The sequence below is a fragment of the Lycorma delicatula genome, chromosome 4 (assembly GCF_047948215.1).
Source record: "Lycorma delicatula isolate Av1 chromosome 4, ASM4794821v1, whole genome shotgun sequence".
NCBI classification, from domain to species: domain Eukaryota; kingdom Metazoa; phylum Arthropoda; class Insecta; order Hemiptera; family Fulgoridae; genus Lycorma; species Lycorma delicatula.
This window is the reverse complement of record NC_134458.1, coordinates 164,213,368-164,218,906: the sequence shown is the minus strand read 5'-3', so window position 1 is coordinate 164,218,906 and position 5,539 is coordinate 164,213,368.

Sequence of the window (5,539 nt, the reverse complement as noted above, 5' to 3'; positions counted from 1 at the left end):
AGTGAAATTGTCCAATTTATAAAGAAGAAGTAGCAATTCAGGAGGTGAAGACCATACTTAAGGTCAGCTACTTCAATTCTAGGAAAATTGAGTTTAGCAGATCACTGAAGGTTACATCTTATGCTCAGGTTGCTGCAGTTTTTTTTTAAAACAAAAAACTAGCATCAACCCTAACTAATATGGTCGAATGAATCAATGAAAAACTGAAAAGTCAACCAAATAGAGAAACCAGCCAAAAACCAGTATAGAAGGTAGCAGATATTATTAAAACAAAGATTTCTTCACCAAGGAATGAGCTTTCAACCAGTTCTAAGGTCACAGAAAATGAAGCAAAAGCTCAAGCAAAAGCATTGCAAAGTACAGATTGAGAATATCGTCTTCAGGGAATCAAGAAAGACGTAATAATAATTGTAAAAGAGACTGTTGACTAAGCAACAATGAAGTCCCTGAAAGTACAGAGGCCTCTAAAAGAGAAAACGAACAGTTCACCTGTCGCCACAAACATTTTAGCAGGGACTGCATATCAAGCAAAGACTGTGATGCAATGCTCACCATACCATCTGGATCAGCATCAACTGATGCCAGCAGCAAGGAATCCTTCGTGATTTATTGTGAAGATGAATCAGAAGATTCCATTTCTGAGAACTCAGAAACCCTGGAATCAGAGATGGTGGCCATTAGGAGGATGGAAAAAAGAAGCAAAAAAGGATGGCCTAAGGGTAAACCCAGGTAGTAGGTAGTTTTATAAGTTTTTTAATAAATTTTCATTAAGGATGAGTTTTTAAGAATTGCAGGATTATTACAACCATACTGACAGATATGAACATTTCTTTAGATATGGATGTACGTTTTTATAAACATTTGTCATCATGTAATCTTTTGGGGTTTTTAATGTCCGATAACAAGTATATTTTGGATTCTGTCTGACAAGACTAGTTTTCTGCTAACATCACTAGTTATTTTACCAGGAAAGATAAGAATTTTTTTTATTTTTTGTTTGGGTAAAGGACTAATGACCATAGCAATCGATGCCCATAACCCCAGAGGAAAAATAAATAAATAATTTCTTTTTGATTGGCAGAGTAAAAAAACTCTCATGCAAAGCACATTTAAGCACTCAGTATCATGTATATTGATCAGACCATTCAAAAGCAAGAAAGGCTTGAACTTTATCAGGGCCAGAATGCAAGAATATTTAAAATGTTGACAACAGCTTATTTAAAAATTGCTGACACTCTAGCTATAACTTGAAAATACAGCACAGCAGTTAGACATGATTACAAAATAACTAGCATTCTGAATATTTGTTGACTTGTTGCCTAAGCTTAAGGTAATTTTAGTAACCTGTCAACCAAGGCTAGAGATAAAAGTGTGACAAATGAAATAGGAGAGACTGTCCTAATGGAATTCTTTTTAGAGCTAGTAAGAAATACTGCAGGTATGTATGATCTTAAAGGCCAAGAAAAGGAGATAGAAATCATTGATATGGGACAATCGCATCTTATAAGAACTATATCGTCAGTTTCATGCTTAGGCTCAATGAACTTAGAGTGGGTCACCACAACATTCTAACTGCTAAGGGTGATGCTGACAAAATCCCTGTTTCTTCCTATGAACTAAACAACACCTATCATGTGCTATTAGAGGGTATCATTTTTCTGTCAGACAAAAAGAGCTCATAAGCACAATCAATTAGACCAAAGACGACAGCTGTAATTATGCTTTGTAGAACACTGAATGCCGTTTATCAGGAGGAATGGAAAGCTGCCTTAACAAGAAACTTAAGCCACATTCCAGAAATCAACAAAATTTTCAGTACAACTGCCGGCCAGCCTCCTAAGAGGATAAAAGGAGTTATTGAAACCCTAGCCAATCTTATGCTCGTCAGTACAAGCAGACGCATAAGACACACTTATTTCCCACTGGGGCCACTTATACGGTCAATAGTCAAAAAGAAAACAATACAAGAGACTGTTGAAAAGGCTGCCAGCAAATATTTGAATGCTCTTGTCATTTTGAGGTCGAGTTCAATGTGTTTCAACTATTCTGGTCAACGAGTACTAATGACTTATAAGAAAATGTGCAAATCGGATATTCTATCTCTGGCCACAACTGATGTTCTAACAGTCCAACAATCCTATTTCACTTCATACAGGGGAAGTACTAGGAAGACTTAAACATATTAGAGTACATGACTGAAAAAAGGGATGGAAAACAAAGTAGGAAATGGAAAAAATTATGAAAAAATGAGCCTTCAAAATGCTACCAATAACAAATTTCAGCAAGCTGCCATCAATAAAGATGTCAAAACTACTTAAATCCTGTGTTTAGCGAAAACAGAACTATTCCTCTGAATGAAGACATTTTTGATTTTTTCTGACCAGAGACAGACACTTCTTACCTAACACTGAATGCATACCAACTCGCAGGGATTCTAAGAAACGTTTTAGAAGATCAATTGAACATCTTAGCAGAAAATTAGTCCATAGATCTTGGTACAACAGAATGGCAAGACTACACTGAAGCACTGATAGTGAATGACAAAATTGAGAATGTCAAGGAAGCAAAAGTGGATTCTCCAAAGCGAACGGCCAGGTTCTTCTTGTAAATATTTTGTTTTTCTAGATATAAATCATGTTTAGGTAATAAGACTGGTATTTTGAAGTAATAAATTCAATTAAAAAAATAATTATAATAATAATTGTAAAAAAAAGTTAGTACGGATTCAGTGCTAAGTAAGAAGTAACTGTCTTTATGTGCCAGAAAAAAATCAAAGAAGTCTTCATTCAGAGGAATGGTACTGTTTCTGCTACACACAGGACTTAAAAAAACATAATGATATAGAAAAGGAAAGGAAGAGAGATATTCCTCATCCATTGTCATGACATAACAATATATAATACACACATATAATAACACCAAATACAAACATAAAGCACAATACACCTCTAATTTTTACGTAATTTTTATAATGCAAAATACTCTGTTCAGGAGAAAGATTATATTGTCGAGACAATCTTTGGCAATCAGAACTAATGTCAACTTCCAACTTCCTTTAGTAATTTCAGAGCATTATACTTTGTGTTGACTATATAGTTTGTACATAATCACTAGAAATTTATTAATTCTATTTCAAAATAAGTAGGAAACATTTATATTACAAAACAACATCCATCGTATTTAGTCTCATGTTAATAAAAAATTAAATATTATATGGTAAACAAGGAGTGATAAGCCTTGTTTATTGAATAGAAAAAACTTTGGTTTTACCTAATAAAAACACGATTTTCATTATACACCAAAACCTCAGTAGTTTATAACTCACCGATTTGAAAAGACAGAAAAAAATAAAAAAGTAAAACCATTAAATTAAGCAAAAAAAGGAAAATATACTGAATTGTTATTAAAGATTACAAATAAGAACAATGATTTAAAAAATGTTTAAGACAAAAATAAACTCATATTACTTTAGGTTCAGTACATAAAGAAAATTTATAATACAAGGTACTATATTAACTTACTTTATTGTTCCATTAATTGATGATTACTTGTTTTCTTCTATTTCCCATAAAAAAATCTATGTATGATACTTAAAAATCACAGAATTAATTCATCAGGTTCTTTACATCTTTTTAAAATTGTCAACATAAGACTTATGCTTTATTTTAACTTTACTGTATGAGTTTTTATTGAATACAAGACCTTAAACTCATGGATTCAGATATACGAACCTTTTATAGTTACACAGATGTGTCTTCAAAATACTTACTAGCCAACAGCTTTAATTAAAGCATGAAAAAAAATAATTTATAAAAAAATATTCTATAATTAAAAATTCCAGTATCTTGTAATGGATTTGGTCTGCGTTTGTCTGAATAGACAAGGTTTTGGTATATATATGAAATGCTGTGTCTTTAAAATACACTATTATTATTTTAATAATAATTATCATTTAATCAAAATTATAATTAACATTTTATACCAATATAATCTACATAAAGCAATAACATGACTAGATCTTACTTTTAATATGTTTTAATTTTAATTACAAAATTTATAATAAGCAATAAAAGTAAATTTGATTAAAAAAAATAGTTATTTTAAAAATGACATACACCAAACCAAATTAGAAAAATATGATAACAATTGAAACCATATTCAATAAATTATTTCTTTTAAATCATTAATATGACTAATGTTAAAATTTAAATTACAATATAAATTTGGTGACAAGTAAAAGAAATAAAGGTTGAAGTTGGTAGCACTATCTGAGGGGCAGAAAGAAGCAAGCACTAACTTATTCTAGTCAATCAGCACCCAGCTGTGATATGCTAATTGTTTAACCACAAGAAAATGTGAAAACACTTATTTGTGAACAATTTAAAAGACAGTTTGCGGTATAAACATTGACAAACAAACAAAATCATCAATAAATGGAGTAAATCTTTTAAAGATGGTTGAAAATGTGTAGAGAATGAACTGCTCCTTGCAGTCTGAAAATACTGACAACAGGAAATGGCTGACATGATTAACACATTTATTCAAAATGGTCATTGAATTAGTGCGGAACTTATGCCAGTCATTCAGAACCTAGCTGTTATATGCTAACTGTTTAACCACAAGAAAATGTGAAAACACTTATAAATTTGTAAACAATTTAAAAGACAGTTTGGTATGTAAACGTTGGCAAACAAAATCATCTATAAATGGAAAAAATCTTTTAAAGATGGTTGAGAATGAACTGCTCCTTGCCATCAGAAAACAAAGAGGTAGCCTATGTTGAAAAATAACAGTGTGTAATTTAACTTGTTTAATGTTACTTTTTGAAGAAATAATAAATTATAATTTAAATTTGAACACTGTTTGAATAAAATAATGTCAGATATGGTTTCTTTTCATTTGGATAACTGCATACTGTTAGCTAAAAATCTTAGCAGTTTAGACTATCTTAAAAAATGACTGAAGGTTTTTTATTTAAATGAATAAGTTTTCAATTAAACACGTACAGCTTCATTCAGCAACTAAATGTAGTATTTATTGTTGCATGGAAATTCCAGCTGGAATTGTTACTAACACTTTTTTCAGTGGGAAGTCACATATAAGAATTAAAAAAGTGCATATGATATTAAAAAAAAAAAAAAACAGTGGATAGTTATAAGTACATAAATGTACTTACTTGATGGTTCCAATTTTGATATAAACCTCTGAAATATTTAAAATTTGGTTTGTTTTATCCTAACCCTTTGCAATTTGTTGGTTTATTAATTAACCAGCTACAGACCATGTCTTTAAACAATCAGTTGAATAAAGTGAAGATTACAGAGTACATTTCAATTAAGCGCGCAGAGCTAATTTTTTACCTACTAACAAAGATTATTATATATTTTAACTTAGAAAAGTAAAATATTTTTATATGGATTAGTCCCATCAGTATTAGTTCTATGGTAAATGAAACGTTAATTTGCTAGAGTTACCATAAATGGAATGGAATTTACCATTCTTAGAAATTTTTATTTACAGCCAAGTATTATTTTAAAAT